The 18,602-nt window shown below is 47.4% G+C and overlaps 1 protein-coding gene across 8 annotated transcripts in view; it reads right to left on the reverse strand.

The window, feature by feature from the left end:
* LOC133361107 (homeobox protein Meis1-like) overlaps positions 1–18,602 on the reverse strand; it is a 144,960-nt gene that overhangs the window by 82,756 nt on the left and 43,602 nt on the right. The gene's annotated exons all lie outside the window — the stretch shown is intronic.

Genomic DNA, 18,602 nt, shown 5'->3' on the forward strand with positions numbered 1-18,602 from the left:
TCCACCCTTCACCTCCTCACCCTCAGCGATTCAATACCATCTCACGATTCAGTGTTATGATTAATTAAAGATAAAAAAATCGTTTCACGTTTTAACACTGTGGTGAATAGTAGTTCCCCTCGATGCTGCATGGGTCATAGGAACCTACCACATATAACACAAAGATCCCTTCTCCCTCCCATCCCCCACCCATCGCATGAACAGACTGTTGGAGCAAGTGTTGTTCGCGAGCACTTAGAAAGGCCTTGCGCGGCACATTAAGGGGTGGTGGTGACCAGCAACCAGTGCTGTTGTATGACACACCAGACAGAAGGTTCTGACTTAAGTTTAACACGCAGCAGGCTTACGCGACCGATATTAGCCATAATAGAGGTGTTTGGGTTAGATCGCGTAAAACGTTTTAAATGTTGTAGTGGGTTTACTCTCCAACAAACCGGTGTGCTGCACTAGCAACGAACTGGCATGGTTTTTCGCACGTGACAAACCTTACTAATTGGCTGTGTCAGGTGGTGGCGGGTTTAACGACACATTTATATGTACGCGATCTCACCCAAAAACCTCCATTATACTTATTTAAGGTTTGGTCGCGACCTAGGGGAAGCCTAGACACGGCTATGAGTGAGAATTCAAGTCAAGTAGCCGGGTTCGCAGCGCAGCGCGCTATCCAAAGCGCCGTCGCTCCCCGCTGCATACACCACATACGATCGGACAAACATCGATTCTCATACACGCGATGTGATGCTCGCCAATCGATATTAGTCGACGCACACGAAAGGCGCGTGTGCCAGTTGGCAACGGTACACAAAGGCACGTCTGCCTGTGGTAAGGGGCTCGGGGGGGAACAACACAGTACGATTGAACAATGTGGCTGGAAATTATAGGTTGGTATCGCCTGGTTCTGTTACAATCTTGTTTACTCAGATGTATTTGTTTTGTGCTGCTGTATTTTCAGGGTTAGTGAGGCTGGGTATATTGGGAGGCATGGTGCTGTTGGGCTGGGGGGAGGGGAGATGTTTAAAGGGAGGTGGTGAGGGGGTGATGCATAGGAAGGGTGGGATGTGGATGAGAGGATGAGAGAGGGTGGGAAAAAGTAAGGGTTTGGCTGCTAAAAATATGAACACATGACGATTCCCACCAGTATGCAGTTCATGCCTTCTTTGCTGACCTTATCAAAAGTTTACATCGAGCAGAAAAAACGTGTCATTGTTTGGTTGTTGTATTTGCGGCATTGCAGTTTTCAAATATTTTTGTCCCGTTATCTTTCCTTGTGTCAACACCTCACCAATGCGCACTTGCGCTCAAAACAAGATAGACCACCAGTGATTTGCACTCTTGATAATGCAAGTACTATTTACTTTTTTTGTTTCAGGAATTCGAACATGTATACAATTTTGGCAAATTGATAAAAAAAATCTGGTGCTTTTAACCTATGCCAATAAATCTCAATCACGTGCCAACACGAATGGCGGTCTGCATTTAACAAAATACATTTTATGTCAGGAAGTGTACGCTATAAAACATATCCAACTATGATTGTGTGAGGAAATGTCAAACTATCAAATTAACAACAAATGAATCACAGGTTCACAGCCCTTTGTCAATCGGCTTCTGGTCGAAGGTTCCCCCACACATCGTGTTGGCCTATGTTGGATTCTTTGACCATACTTCACCAGCTTAGTCAAGGGTCGAGGTTGCAGGGCCAGGACCGGTTCAGTGTACACTCACCACTGACATTGGCCATGGGCAGGAATTGAACCGGAGCCACCAGGTTCCTAGTGCAGTGCGATAACCTGCTGCGTGTCATGCCGCTGTTACACCACCCCGCGTGTGACGCTGTACCCTAAATTATATGAGAAACACGTAAAGGTAATTTCTCTCCACACAAAGACACACAAAAAACTTTTAATCACGAAAACCAAACAATTGCGCATTCCCTTGCGGTGATAAACCGGGGTCACAAAATAGTAAAACACTACAACGCATGCCAAAGCTGCTCTTTGCAGAGACCCTGGAGCTTATCTGCCTCTGTACTGGTGTGGCTATAAAATGTATTCCTTCACGGGCCAGCTGCTGCGGCTTAAACAACCATCAACAGCTGTAGTTGCTGCTCAAATGATAGCTCTGATTTTGTTTTGAGTTTTTTTTTTTCACTCATGGATGATGGAATATCCCTTAAAATATATATATATACGATGTAAAATGACTAAAACTCACTCCCTCCCTCGGTCTTATCCATGATCTTTCTTAAAAGGCAGCACTTACTTGCGTAGAGACTTGCTGACTTAAAGCTTTCGTGACTGCAGGAATTCGTATTATTTGAGTCTTTCGGTAAAGTCACGTAGATAGGTTAAAAAATAATAATTTTAAAAACTTCCACGTTTCGATCGCAACACAAGCGGTCCTCACAATGACGTCATGATGACGACCTCTTGTGTTGCGATCGAAACGTGGTTTTTTGCTATTTTATTTTTGTTATTTTTACCGAAAGACCCAAAGAATAGAGACTTGCTGTGGCAAATAATCTAAATAATCCCATCTGCAGCTTTACCATCTTTACACAGCCGCTGAAGGAATGGGCAGGGGCGCTGACGTAACTGTGCATGCCCTGTGCGCACCTGAACAACAGACACATCGACTCATCAGTTAATAATGTGGATTATTATTATTATTGTTGTTGTATAGCTCGTGATAATATGGATCGAATCGCATGGCTATTGAATCGATGCGGTCAAAAAAGGTCAAAAAAGTTCTAACAACAATACAAACACCGCCAGAAGTGCAAAGCATAGGAAAGGTAAGAAAGTCACTGTAAATAAATACAATTAAAAATAAATTAAACGTCACCCCTCTGCAGCCTCTAGGTACGCCACTGTTCAACGCGACATTGAAAAGCAATAAAATAATCGATTTTTGATTCGCATCACGAGCCCGAATCTTGACGATCAAATTTCCAATGGAATGCACAGCACATGAGCTCAATATATGTCAGAATATTTGTTTTATATTTTCCATTTTGTTGCATATTCACTCTAGGGGTAAAGGTGCGTCCCCGCAAGAGCTTGATCACGCCACTGCTGACAGAAGACGCGTTACTCGAGGGGGCCTCTGGAGGACCCCCGCAGAGTTTGTTTTGGCCTTTGCTCAAACTGCCGGGAGAACTGAATGAAATATGAAGATAGGAATTGTGCAAAGTTTATTGTTCATGATTGATTGTAACGGTGACTGACACAAGCACAAACAGAACAATGCGTGATTGTGACGTGTATAATTGTATGCACGCATGCTGAACGTGTTCTGCACCGTACGTAGCCAACCGTGGCAATCGGAGGTGCGATCTATGTGTGTTGTTGGAGAAATAAACGTAAAAAGCCACGTCATATTATTTGCTATTTTAAGATTCCATAGACTGATATCTGAAAACTTTCATCTGGCAGTCCTGTTGAAATCATAAAGCTTTGTAACCGTAGCTACCCCCTTATCCACTGACCATACGTAGAGGGGGAAAAAAAAAACAACCTTAAAAGTTGCAAATGAGAATATGTCACGGGAGCTAGCGTGGAAATCGATGCCAACTGTCTCTTATCACCAACGCTTTGCCACAACTGCCTCACAACAGCCGCCCTCCATCCACTCCCACGGACTCCCCCAGCGCACTAACTCAATACCGCACCCCCCCCCCCCCCTACACTTTCCTGCTTTCACATAAAACAAATGCCGACGAGCCAAGCAGATGATAAATAAACAAGGAAGAAAAATCATGCGGCACGCATGGATTCCATAACGCCCGCGCTCCGACTTGTGTTTTTCCTCGGAAGTAGTTATTCGCGGTACGGGAAGGCAACGGATAGCTGTCAGAGCAAAATGCGTTTGCAAATATACAATACGTCCTCTCTATATTGGTTCGTGCTTAATAGCAACAAAGCTTGAAGCCAAAGTTCATATTGGATCATCTTTACAAGAGCTATCGTGACCCCTATTACAGACAGACAGACGGGAAGGAGCTAATGCATAAACACTTTCAACCGAAGTTGGAATGCGTTAATAAAAACTGGGGGCCTGTGGCTTTGAAAACTGCTGTTGTTTGAGATACCTTCAGCAGGCGATGGTCTGCTAAAGGTGGCTCAAGTGGCCAGGAAGGGAGAAAATGTCTACTCATTGTCGTCCTGTTTCAAAGTGGCGTGTTTACTGGTGCATTCATATAATGCGAGCTTATTTCTCCCCATTGTGTAATGCAAAAGCTAGTTACGCGTGGCAGAGAATGGCACCGATTCAAATGTTTGTGTACGACATTTAAATGGAATTTACGCCTGCGTGCCATCCACTTTGCGGCGTTAAAGATCCCTTCGCGAGCTTTTCACCAGCAAGCCATTGTACGTCAACAACGTGGCCAAATCACCACTTGCAATAAGTAATATGTTCTCGAGTGCTGTATGGGGTGTGCTTCACACGTGTACCGAGTATCGCCATTCTAAAGTGTCCAGAGTGCTGAAACACAAGCTGGGAAAGCGAGTCCTGCAACTGAGCCTCCGGCAATTTGTAACGTAACTTTTCATTAAGGTGCAATTCTTCAGAGACATAGGCGTCGTCTCATACGCTGACTTGGTGCAGAGGTTTCGCTCGCTGGACTCGCAATTCGGAGGTTGCTTCTTCGGTTTGTTGATCTCCCCGGTGCGGCGGTTGAAGCAACGGGGGAAGTTTTTATTTAATTTAATTTCACTGCCCTCTGTTCACCCAGCAGTAGTGATCGTGTGTACAACGACACAGTTTGTCGATCGGCAGGTCACGTGCGGTGAAGTGTGGGAAACGGCAACTCTTCTAAGATGTCTGGACAGCATCAAGGGCCTCCCTAGAGCTCCCTCGAGGGGACACCCTTCTGCCAGCGATAGCATGAGCAAGTCATTTCAGGGCTGCACCTTTATCTCTTGATTGATATACACACACACCAACTGCGTATGTAAATATATCTCAATAATTATATAATGGGTAAACGTTACATACTGCACGCAGTGTATTGTAAACTGACATTCATTTGTAATCTGCCGCTAAGCTGATAATCATTTTTCCCACACTTGCAAAGTGTTTCGACGGTAAAACTAAACCTCCTCGAAAACTGCGGAGCACTAAAAACTCTGACACGTTTGACAAAAGATACGGCCTTTTGAAATCTTATCGGGTCACCTTTGTGTCAACATCGCCTCACCTGGAAAGTTTTTTTCGTGCTCTGCTAGATTTAATCACGAGCCAGTTATCACTAAAATAAGCAAAACTCACCCGAGGCTGGGGGAGGAAAAGAACCGCTCGCCACATTGAGTTGGGAGTCAGCGCTTGTGGGTGAGTGCGCGTGTTCACACTAGCACGCGCAGGACATGTGGAGCAAAACTAACAAACATTACAAAACATGGAAGCATTTCCCAACGCTCGCCTAGAGAAGGCCTGGGGTAGGTACGTATGCGTGTGAAGGGCAGCTTTAAGGAAAATGAAAACATTGTTTTATTATATTTCTCCCACTCCCCCTCCCCGCGCCAGCCGAGGCACAGATGCTAATCTTTCCGCACTGTGTCAAACCACTGGGCAGGCAATGTTTTGTCAACCTCAGTCAAAAACATTGCTGGATTTTCTTCAACCACCCCACCCCCTCCCCTCGTCTACCTCCCCAACCCTAACGGTGTTCCCTTACCTTGGGGCACAATTTGCTCTCAAGAAATAGCACGCAAACACAGGACAGGGGACAATCACAGCCGGTGTCCTTATACTCAACATCAATACATGTTTTAGGCAACGATGACTGTCAATCGTCCGCCGTCCTATCGTTCAATAAAGTTACGAAGGGCCAAACCGTATCTTGAAATCTCGACGTGGGGAAAACCATTCCAAACATACTCGCAAAAAGATTCGCCTGGCTAAGAAATACCTAAAGCACAGCGTTTTAAGTAACCGTGACAACTGTGCGTATTGATACATGTACACACACACACTATACACTATACACATGCTCACATTCATGTGCATGCATTATTATGCACTCCGCCTTCACCAAACCACACCGACCAGTGCGGTGAAGTATGGTTAAATAGACTCAACAGTCCACATAGGGTGGGGGTGCCCCTCATCCAGCAGTAGATTGACAACAGCCCTTAATGCATATGTATACATTGACTGTATTGTATACGGCATCTCGAGCATACGCAGACACAGTCTGGTGAAAAGTGCAGTCTTAAACGTGACCACACAAGCACCTAACGCAGCCAAATATGAACGCACGTGCAGACTGACAGACAGACGCGTGTAGATACGGAGCATCGAGACAACACCGATGCAACCATCGTGCACGCGCACACATGAACACACGGACTCGGCGAACACTCGTTGAGTTTTGTGGATTCTTAGGGTTCGTGTCGTCAGACAGCACCGATGAAGGCTACACCACCAATACAAAATTGCGGCAGGCTTGAGCAACCATCCGCTGGCTACCATTGTCTTTCCTGTGCTGACAATGATCGATTGGCAATGCATCTTTAGGCTGAGTCAACCTAGGAGAGGCGTAAACCAGCTGCAGATAACAACCACCGATGCGAGGCGTGGTGGTTACACCGTGAGATAACGACCACACAAAGCCCACTGCTCGCCACAAACTACAATGACAAAGTTCCCCCACGTAGCCTTTAAAGGCTGTTGGGGACAAGTGCTGTTAGCAGGCACCTATTAAGGTGCTGCATGCAGCACCACGCGGTGCCGTGCTGATGCTTTAACCACCGCGCGAGAAACTCGTGTAAGGGCTGCGACGAACTAGGGGAGGCCCAAGACTGGTTCGGATATCACTCATCACCGATGTAATCCTGCGACTGGGACTTGGAACTATCATATCAGAGTGCACAAACCACACTGCCATTCCTTGCACCACTCACTACACACACACACTACACAGATACGCAGGCTCACACGCATACACACTACACAGACACACACAGATCAACACGCAGGCATGAATGCCACCGCTTACAACACTCAATACACACACACAACATATACACAACAGACTCATGCACAAACAATACACAAAGCCACTGGCATGGATGCCCACTGTTGAAAACACTCACGAAACACTCATTACACAAGACAAAGATCCCCCGTATAGTAACAACAGACTGCAGGGTCAAGTGCTGTTAGCGAGCACCTATGAAGGCTGGCACAGCACACGAGGGGGTGGGTTGCCAGCACCTCCCGAGTGGTGATATTTGCTCATTTGAGACCAAGTTGACCGAGGGAAGGCCCAAGACCGATTCAGATAATCATCACTCGTGTTGGCCGTGAGCGGGAATCGAACCCGGTTTGCCGGGTTCGAAGGCGCAGCGAAGCGCGAACCACTACCGCTCTTGATCTCCCCACATCACACGCGCGCGTACACACACACACACAGAGACAAACATTACGCACACGCACGCATGAACGCACAAACGCGCCTGCACACACACACATACACAAACAGCCCTTGGGAGGAGGAGGTGGTTTGGCTCGCGCCTCATCCGCCCGGAGATGCTGAATCTACCCCACGGCACTCTTTGTGTGCTTCGCGAGGGGCCCACGGAGTACGTGCGGCCTGGCACCGCCGGGAGCGCCGCGGACATAATCGCGTGCCCGCTGGAAGCATCGCGCGCGACCCCGCGCCCAAATCAACCCCCAAGGCGCCGCCCGTGCCACGGACGCGTTTTCGTTGTTGCCACCGAGCGTCCCGAGTTAAAGGCACTTTAAGTAGACACGCTGAAATAATAAAGCACCCGGGGGGTGGCTTAAGACGTTGCTTCCGTGCTGCACGGCTGGTAAGAAACCCGAGGGGGTGGTGGGGGGGGGTTTCCCGGGGACGTCCGCCTCTCTTGGCAGCGACGGTCGCCTCGAGAGAGCCGTCGTGGAAGCAACGCGGGGGTGGATTTTTGAGGGCCACCTGACGTGATGGACATCTCCGTGCCCGCGACGTGGTACACCTATAACCAAAACTGTACGCACACGGTAAATACGTGCGCACGGACCTTCATTTGCTGGATGAAGGGCCCCCAAATGCTGTGTCAGCCGCGGGGGGTCGTTTGACCGTACTTTGCCATTCTGGCCAGTGCAGATTGGTCCATCCTGGCGAATGCAGATCCGAGACCAGCTCGGATATCATTCGACCCCCGATGTTAACCGTGGCAGGAAAACAAACTCGGGTTGTCCAGATTGGCAGTGCGGTGTGCTAACCGCTGTACCTGCCCACTCCACTGCCCTCTTCGTCACATTGCTGAACCCGCGAGAAAGCCACGCGATGCAGGTTTCTTCGTGTCAATCGGCAGATGATGCACTCAATTCCATACCAACGACCTTGTCGCGACATTAAACCTTCTCCTCTGCGATTTACAATTCCGCTGCACATTGACATCACGGTGTACGAAGAGCGTCTCCACGCGTGTGACTCACAATGACTGAACAGCCCTTTGTCAAACCACTACTGGACGAAGGCCTCCCCGTGCCGCGTGGTTCATGGGGGCCGTTCGAACCAAACTTCACCTCGCCGATCAGTGCTGGGGGAGAGGGGGTTGAACTAGTTCAGGTATGGCCAATTAATAATAATAATAACAATGTTAGCTGTGGCCAGGATTCAAACTCAGGTCTTCGGTTTCAAACGCTATCTACTTCATTGCCGCTCTCGGCCACCCCACCGCCCCGCCCCCCCCACCCAGACTACTATACTCCGTGTCTGAAATGATGCCTTAAATGTATTCTATGGTGTAGGCATTAATATGCATACATAGGCCATTTCATTGAAGGAAAACTATTTATCGGGGTGAAATGCATCACATCTCTGCAATGTCACGAATTCAGCTATGAACGTAACTCAACGCAAGTAAGCCTCTAGTGGAGGACAGAGTTTTGCCATTAGGCCTTGCGTCGCGTTCAAAGTTGCGACGTGAAGGCCGTTACCTACTCTGCTCCCGACACCGCGGCCCTTTTGAGATGCCATTTAGCTTTGCGAAACGCAATCGGGCCCATAGCATCACGATCTAATGCAAATTAATCCCGCAACAATTCATTAGGACGCAAATTTGAGCGCTCGCACGCAACGAACGGTGCTTCAAACCGCTGCGCGTGGGGAACCAATGGGGGCAAGCCACACGGTGGCCATGCAAATCACATGCCACATTTTCACAAAGGAGGTGGCACAGCCCTACGTTTACGTTCTCAAGCCAGCGGTGGCACAGTGGCCTCGCTCCGCTCGAGGGGGCTCCAGAAGGCCCCCTCCAGAGGGAATTGGGCCTACTCCTCTACGCTGGTCAAGACATCTCGGAAGAGGTGGAAGTGCAGACACTTAAACCCACCACACGCAACCTGGCCGATCGATTTAACTGTGATGGTGTTACTCATTTATACTGCCGGGTGGACAGAGGCGGAGGAGGGGGAGGGGTAGTGTCTACGTGAGCATGTTGAACTTCTTTCGCACCGTGCATAGGAGGTGGTGTAATTCAATGATTTTGTCCCATTGTTACAACTGCCGTGCCGGGAGATATAATCGAACTGGTCGACGTCCAGTGGCACTAACCACTCCACCAACGCGAGTGGCGTTCCCTGATCATCATGCATACAACGTACACATTTTCACCTGTTTTCATTTCAACTGCAAAACAAGCTCATGGGTCACCAATGGTGGGGGGGGGGGGGGACAGGAGGATGGGGGGGGGGATTAGCAGGGGGGGGGGACGAGCAGGGGAGGAGAGATTGGCGATGCGAGTGATATGAGCACAAGTAAGAAGAAGAAGAAAAAAACAACAGAAAATGACGGGGAAAAAAAAATAACCCCCATGGAGGTTATTTTTATTATCCGTTGATTCTGCTGCCAGGCCTCAACCTGGCCCCACCGGAGATCATTACTATGGAAAAGCGCTGCGTCGGCAAGCGACGTTGCTGTAAGCACACGCTGGAGCTCTTTGCGCGCGATCATTTTTTTGGCACCGCACACTTGCGTTTGCTTGCGACAGACCTCTTGGCCCAGATGGGCCTGTTGGGACCTGAGACTTCTGGGCCACGGGCTGAGAGAAAAGAAAAAAAATAAACCGAATGTTGGCAGCACCGGACAAAAAAAACTGTTTATGCTGTTGTGGGCGCCAAATAAAACTGCTACCGACACGCAAAAAAAAAAATACGTGGGGTTTATTTCACCAATTTTTTTAAAAACCCTTACTTGACTTTAAAAAAATGTAAAAGGTGGCACACACCTATGTGGAATTTGACGAATATATTTTTGCAAAGAAATAAAATGAAACGGATGTCCGCCTTTATGAAAATACAGCAATGGATTTACCCGCACAGTCATAGGTAGTGCATTGAAAGTGGGTGGTGGGGGAAAGGTCATCAAGCAAAACACTAAGGAAACGTGTTCAAAAACGCAATTCAATGTTGCGCAATTTATATAATGCATTTCATGGGTTATGTTTGAGTGTCCGATTTATGCTTAGTAATAATTTTGATATTTTAAACAGGTATGAGCGTTAAATAACAATAATAAAATCATGTTAGTTTACGCCTCTTTGCCATTCTACCGCTGGATTAAGGCCTCCCCGTGCCCGGTTCAACAAGGGGGTTGTTTGACCATACGTCACCGTGCTGGTCAGTGTGAGTGGTGAAGGGGGACACCTTGTGATTCGTTGAGCTTTCACTCACCACTGGTGATAGCCTCGGCCAGGAAGGCAACTCAAGCCACCAGGTACCATCACACTGCAGATCAAAACACTCCACTCTCTGCTTCTTCCCCTCACACTGCTCCACCTTAGAAATTCCCTCCCATCGTCTCTTATCCCAAGCTCTGACGTTAACCTTGCTCATTTCAAGAAACGCGTTACACTCTTATATTTATTTTATTTATTGCAACGGTGATGTTCGTTGCACACCGTGTGAGATGTTAGGCTGTTGGGCTTGGGCTCAGGAATTGTGTACATTAAAAAGAAATAGCCCATTCACATATACATTATTTAGTAAATTCAAATGTAAACATCAATAAGCTCGCGTTTTCATGTCATTTATAAATCCTGCTTTCAATAGTTACTTTTATGACTGCCTGCGTACCACATTATGTTGTCATGATCGTTACTCTGCGGTCTGTCTGTCGTGGAGGCTCCTGGAGAGGTGGGCACGGCGCGAGATGATGATGATGATGACATCGCGCTCACCGCGGTCCTCAGAGTGATGTGTTTGTGTTCCGCCGCGATTGGTCTAAGTTACCCTGCAGCCTAACGGCGCCAAGTCTATCAACCACGAGTGTGTTCACTTCCTACGCGTCACGTGTACCAACTGGCGGTGCCCACAGAACGTCCAAGAATATTCATCGGTGCCAAGGGAAAGAAGCGCCCAAGAACCTCCCACCACAGGTGGTGGAGAGTTTAACAAAGAAGTGAGTCGAAGGAGAGAAAAAAAAAGTGGGGGAAAGAGAGTCCTGGGGTGTGTGTGTGTTTTTTTTACGTCTTTCTGGCCGATGACGGCCCCCAGACCCTGCACAGCATGCCTAGGCAAACAGCTGCTGGGTTAGAGAAATCGCTCTGACATGGCAACTCCACTCCAGGGGCTCAGCTGAAGAGGGTGCGCTCGGGGTGTAGCGGAGTGTCATTGGGATGTTCACGCAAGGGGTGAAATTTGAGGGTCAGTGCGTGCCCTATCGTCCGGGGCAGGGGGGGGGGAAGCGAGCCCCTTCCCCCATCCCCATCCCTCGAAGCCATCCACCCACACACTGCCCCCGCAGCACTACTTCCCCCCCACAACGTGACTGATGGCACCACGGGGAGCCCAAGGAGCAAGAGTGATCGTAGATATAGCAGCAGCGGCTACAGCTGTGGCTACAGCTACAACAAAAGCGTCAGCAGCAGCAGCATCGGCAGCATCAGTAACAACAGCTGCGGCTACAACATAAGCCGCAGCATCAGCCGCAGCATCTCGCGATTGATCGAGAATGTTCGTGCGCGTTGCGCTTTGGGGTTCTAGCGAATTGTTGGGTGGTTGTCGTGTTCGTACATTCGCTGGTGCCTGGCGGTGTGTTCGTGTGAGAGAGAGAGAGAGCGAGAGAGGCGGTAGTGGGTGGGGGATGGCCGAGGTATAGGGAGGGGTGGGCGGGTTAGGGAAAGGGAGGCAGAGTGCAGGGAGAGGCGAGCAGGGGTTTTGGTTATCCTGTGATGAATACGTGGTCATCAATCATTATGGATCGGCGTGGCGTGTGCATAGTGCGAGCAGCCGTTTGTTTGACTTTGGTGCGAGGAGGAGGAGAAAAAAAACCACGCGGTTGTAAGTGGTCGCACCTTCTATAAATGCAGAAGGAATAAATTGCATTATCTACAACTGATGAAAAATGACCCTCGATTAAAGTTATGTCCATTATATTCTCCGCTAGAGCATCTGCGTTCACCGAGTTTATAGTAACAGCATTTTCCCATCATCGCCATCATCATCGTCATTTCTCACGATCCTGCGATGGTGGCGTGGTTCTGCCATAAAGTGCCCTAATGCAAAGGTGACTACCCACCGGTAAAATAGGTGAACACTTTGCAGGCTCTCTATGTGTGAAATAGCTTTATCTGATTGTTATCTTCACTTTAGAGTGTAATTATATGCTGTGGGAGCAATTCTCTCCTCTTACGCGAACACCAATTCCAGCAGCCCATTTTCACTTTAAAAATAATTCCCCGTTTTCTTTGTATTTTCCTTAATTGTGAAGCGCCGCCGCTTGCGCCAGAAGAATTTGTGCTCTCGGCATTGCTCATTGAAAATGTACTTTAAATTATCCACAGCTTCATTACTACTGAGCCTAAATGAACTTAAAGCAGCATGGTTTCCCATATCTCTTATTTGCATATTAGCCCTATGAACACTGGCCGTCCTGCCCAATCATCCTGTCGCTGTACACATCCCACGACATGCTTCAGTGTTCCTGCAGATTATTTTGCGGTAATCAGCTTAACTTACAAAGTCCATTTTATAATATTGACTCAGGTTATTGGTAACATACGGCTAGAATGATTGAAGAGCTAAATTTACCCGCATTCTTAAATGAACACATTTTTATAATGGGATTTGAATTTTTTGAAGATTGAAATTGTAGCAGTTGTAGTCGTGGTAATAATAAAAATGAATATTTCTCTCCCCCTTCCATTAAGAGGAGCTCAGAGTATGGCAACTGTACTTGTGTTGCCTTTGACAGCATATGCCAAGAGCTACATTTAATGAAAAATATGTTAATGCACAACACACACACACACGTGTGTTAGCCAGTGAAATTATTTTTTATATTTGCTAGCCTATAAGTTAAAAAAATCCAAACAAATATCTCCTTCGACAAACAAGCACGTGGTTGCTCTGAATTTGCAGCCACTGTACTCGTGAAAATTCCACATTCACGTGGCAGGGGTCAACATAAATGTATATGGAAACCACTGTTAATGTTCATACAAATTGGCGCTAACTGCAATCAAACGTCATCTGATAAAATGCTCAGCCGATACCCGCCCTGGGAATCGAACTCAAAAGTCTTCGATTGTGAGTCGGGCAGGCTGGCCACACAGCTCCGGGTTGTATGTGTAACGCCGTGTGAAAAGGGCCGGCTTAAAAATAGCCACTGTCCTTGTAGATTAGCGCACCATCAAATGGCGCTACAAATGGCTTACGAGTAGGCCGCGTTTGGACACCCGTGAACCGCGCACTCTATTAGAAATGCACCTCGTCGTCCCAGGTGTAGAATTTGTCTCTCAGACATTATCAACTCTTCATTAGCAACAACACATTCTATCTCGCTCAAAGTGGTTCTCCTTTGCTTTAATATCTGCGGCCTCAATTGAGAATTTAATATCACTTCAGTGAGCACGTGTAAACGCTATCTTTTTTTGTGTGAATACGTATTGTGTGCGTGTGGGGGAGGGATTTTTTTTTTTGTAACGTATATACATCGGTTTTTTTTTCAGTCGACGAAGCCGCGCAATAATGATCTCAGAGGTCCACAGATTTAACGGTGCACTAGTAACACCACACTTTACAAAAGCCGTGTGAGAGTGCTAATGATAGCATGCCGTTTGGAGAGCAATCGTCGCGATTTCAGGCCCAGTGCTGGGAAAAATTGCTCCCCCTTTTCTCTCCCCGGTCATTCCGTGTGCATTTGCATCGGACGAAAGCGTTGCAAAGAGAGGGAGAGCATTTACCCATGGTGAACTGAATAGAAATGGGTTTGCCCTTTTACAAATGGGCTTTAAAAGGATTTCTTTTTTTTTATCATTACGCAGTTTTCCTTTATACGTGCACCACTGTACGTCTGAGAGGCGAGAAAATAAGTTTTGAGACCGAGACGCTGAGAGAAGTAGCCCGAATATAATGTGCGGCTTTTCTTAAGCTCCTATCTTTACGAATGAATCGTAATAAAATAAATGTATCCAGTGTAAATTAGCAGTAATAAGAATAGGAATTTCAGCTTTTGTCAATCCCCATGCTGTGTTGGTTTGATAGGGGTTATTCGACCATACTTCACCACCCTGTGTTTATACTACAGTGCCTAACCAATGCACCATCTATGGTATATTTAGGATTCATATCTGCAATAAGTAATTTAATAACTGATTTGAGGGTTTTTTCTTATCTCGTTATAAATGTGGCATTTCTTAAAATATTCGTATTTCCTCACACTTTTACGACAACTCAATGTGACCATACATCTCAAGTTGGGCATCCTTGGGAAACTATTTGGAGACTCAGTATAGCTATCCTGGTGAAATAAAGGACATGATTATTATAGTACTGCATGCATTTTTATGATTATCAAATATAAAACACTTTGACCTCCCCGTATATAAAGTAAATATCTATGTACCGAAATATGCACCGGCAATATAGAGTTAAGAAGTCGCGATGACACGAGGAACAGCCTTTTTAAGGAGCGGCTGAAGTAGGAACGCAGGGACCGATGGGACAGAAACGCAAAAAACTCAAACATTTTCAATGTGCGAGGCCAAAGGCAGCTCTCGCCTTCGCCGGAGTGTCTGAGCGCTTCAAATACAGAGTGGGAAATGGTGCTGTGGGGTGACACGGTCGTGCGCCAAGAATGTGAAAAATGAGGCGTCACCTTCTGGCTGGTGAGTGGCCGGGGTCAGGGATAGGTGATCCGTCACGTGACAGGCCGTGCAGCCGTTTCTTAAGTCCCCTTTACAACCCCCCTTCCTCCTCCTCCCTCCTCCCCCCTCCCTCTAGCCCCATGGCTGTCCTCCTCCTCTTTCCTTGTCCTCCTACTCCCCCACCACAGCCACAGCCCACGCACTACCCACCACCACTATCAAAGAAGACAAAGATCCCCCGTGTAGCCTTCACAGACTGTTGGGGCAAGTGCTGTTAGCGAGTAGCACCTGTGAAGGCCGGGCACGGCGCACGAGGGGGTGAGTGGCCAACACCACGCCCGGCCGCCTTTGTCTCCTCCAGTGGCGATGTTTATTAACACACCGTACCAGGTACTCATTTGAGGCTGAGTCGGCCTCGGGGAGGCCCAGGACCGGTTCAGATAAATCGTCACTGGTGTTGGCCGTAAGCGTGCTAACCGTTGCACCACCGCTCCCCACCACTATCGCCCTCCCCCGTCGGAGTGAGCTCCCGTTTAAAGCAACTCGTCGAGAGAGGCCCGGTATTGGCAGTGTGAACTCGGGGAGAAGCTTGGGTGCAAATTAAAAAATATAACACCACGGGCAAACAAGCCTTCGCGCTCACACAAGAATGCTGGAATGGTAAAATAGTGTAGGGAGAGAATTGGAAAGGAAGATGGGGGGAGGAGGGGGTGGCAGAACTGGTTGCTGTTTATTTTTTAACAATACTTATTTGGCTCAAATGTGTGTGTTTTTTTCTGTGGTGGATATTAATGCCCGCTTCCTTTTGGAAATGAGAATCGCGTCAATGTCAATTTGTCGCTGCACACAACTGGCGGTGACCTCATGCCGAAATTCCAGACACTGGAGCGGTGGCGCAGTGGTTGGCGACGCTTTCAACCTGGCGATCCGATTTCAATTTTCGGCGACGGCTAACATCAGTGGTAAATGATATCAGCTGGGAGAACTGGTTCCCCCCCTCCTGCCCCCTTTACCAAACCGCAATGACCAGGATGGTGAAGTAAGGTAAACCAATTAAAACCCAAGACCGACATGCCATGGAGAGGGACTTGATGGATCGAGAATAGCAGGAATTATTTATTTATATATTTTAAATTATCTCCGGTGTGTTTATACACAACGTGCACACGCACATTCCTTAATGCCGTGAATGATACAATTAATGAACTGCTGTTTTCATGAATTAGTGAATAATTGGTAAATTGTATTTGTCCTTGCATATGTCGTTTCTGAGAAGCCAAAACAAAACACGAATCCGTTTGATGACTACATCGCACACCTAATATCTGCCATATCACGATGGGTGCACCAATGCTTAAAAAGGGATTGTCTTTAACTTGACTGCTGATGTAAGACATTAGATTACACTGTACGTTGTCAGATGGATTGTGGCACCGCAGGACCAAGATGGAAGGCAACACAGTGTGGACGATCCACTTCATCTAGAAGTTGATGATGATAATGATGAATACATAGAATACCAAATTTCAACGTTTTCAAAACGTGATAGAATTACGTGGAAAGTGTGTCCTTCAGTATGTTATCAAACACTGCATTGTCCTTTTCTGACTTTCAAAAACATTCATTTTTTATTATTATTATTATTATTATAAAACCAATTATTTACCAAAATCACGATAATAAATTATTATAATTGTTTTAAATCACAGCTTATTTGATTTTGTTCGCTCCTTGTCGGCAAGCATTTTGGCCACGCTGCTGTTTAGCATGCTGGCCCACAGGCTCACCGAACATTTGTTTAAATAGCAGATGGGCGTTAAGTCCCCCACCCCAATCACATGTACTTTTGTCAATAAAGGTTGCATAGGTTAATTATCTTTTGCCACGGGGAAAACACAAACACTATTTACCAAGCGGATCCTGTTTGGGCACCCTGCCTGGCCCTCATTTAATGTCAATTTGCCATGGAAAAAAAAAAGTTATATTTACTTTCGGGCCAAATTAGGGCCAATGCATCAACGCTAAACTGCCTTTTACTGTATATTTACTATTCTAATGCTGACCAAAGCCAAAGCGGAATTAGTCAGAAGATAACGTCCCCGTGACGACGTTGCTTAGGATCGACGCGTGCCTTCATGGAAGGCGGCCATCGTTCAATTTGTGGGGGGTTACCTAAACATGACATTAATCAAAGCGAAAATAATTAATATCTCCTCTAAATGCTCCGGATTCAAATGCCGAATAGAATTATTCCGAGGCGGATGGGAGGGCGGCAGTGGGTGGGGCGGGGGGAAGGGGGTAAATGAAAGGAAATATTTAACAGCCTATCTCGGGCGCTGTGCCACTGAGAAAAGAGCAGATGGTGAATTAATAGGCGCAACTTAAATGGCACTTAATGGTGACGGGGAGGCCAGGATTTTGGGGCTGGGAGGAAAACAGAGGTGGGTCAGTGGTTAAAACAGTATCCGGCTACACCTGGGACAAGCACGCCACACACACCGCGCACACCAAATCGAAGCAGCGTTGTGAACTACAATCGAGTTACCTGACGATAATTCACATCGCCATTGTCGAATCCACTTCTGGGTGTACTGGAGTCCGCCCCCACGCCGTGTCGGTCACGTGGGTTGTCTGGCTATTACTTGGCCGCGCTAATGAGTGCGCGTTGGTGAAGGGGGTCCAAGGACCGATTCTGAGAGAATTTGCCGCTGGCGAGACGTGAAATTCAGCTCACCAGGTTCAAAGGGCGGTGCGCTAAGCGCGGCCCGACAATTCCACCACAATAGCGTGAATTCAATACCTTTAGTATTGCTGGACATGGTGGCTATTGGGGGTATCCATGTCTGCGACTGGTGTGACAATTCACACTTCCGGCTATTCAATGGATCGTCGCGGTTCACGGTCGCGATTCGATTCAGGAATCGTTTCTTTTTTTGTCATTGCTGTGAGTGTAGCGGCCACCGTGGTCGCAGGAGTCATGTAAACCCGTAAACATACAGCATGTACGAATTGCAAAAAAAACACAAGATTCTCACACAATGCAATGCTCACAAAAATACACACCAAGTATTGTCTCTTGAATGCAACAGTTCTCACGTTACCGACTTGAGACATCCTTGCAAGTTCACCAATGCCCTCCGCTCGCAAGTCCAATTCGACAGCCGTGCATCGCGCAGTTTTTGATGGCGCCCGTGAAGACGCGAGTTTGACAACACCCGGGACAAGTGGCGTAGCCATCGAGTGTGCAGGCAGTGTAACCGCACCGGGGCCCATACGGCGGCAGGGGGACCCAGGCACCGGGGCTACGAAGAGGGGGCAAATTGGGTGGTGCCCATGCCCACCTAGTTATGCCCCGAGTTTGATTTCAGCTGTCGAAGTCGATGGCCCACATAGAAATTCTACACCTGGAACACCACATCCACAGTACCTCTTGCCATTATTGCGGCAACCAATCACAGTGAATATACTCGGTGAGAGATTAAGCTCCGGCGAAGATGTACGGGA

The sequence above is a fragment of the Lethenteron reissneri genome, chromosome 8, assembly GCF_015708825.2.
Source record: "Lethenteron reissneri isolate LAM-NWPU_2019-01 chromosome 8, ASM1570882v1, whole genome shotgun sequence".
Taxonomy (NCBI): domain Eukaryota; kingdom Metazoa; phylum Chordata; class Hyperoartia; order Petromyzontiformes; family Petromyzontidae; genus Lethenteron; species Lethenteron reissneri.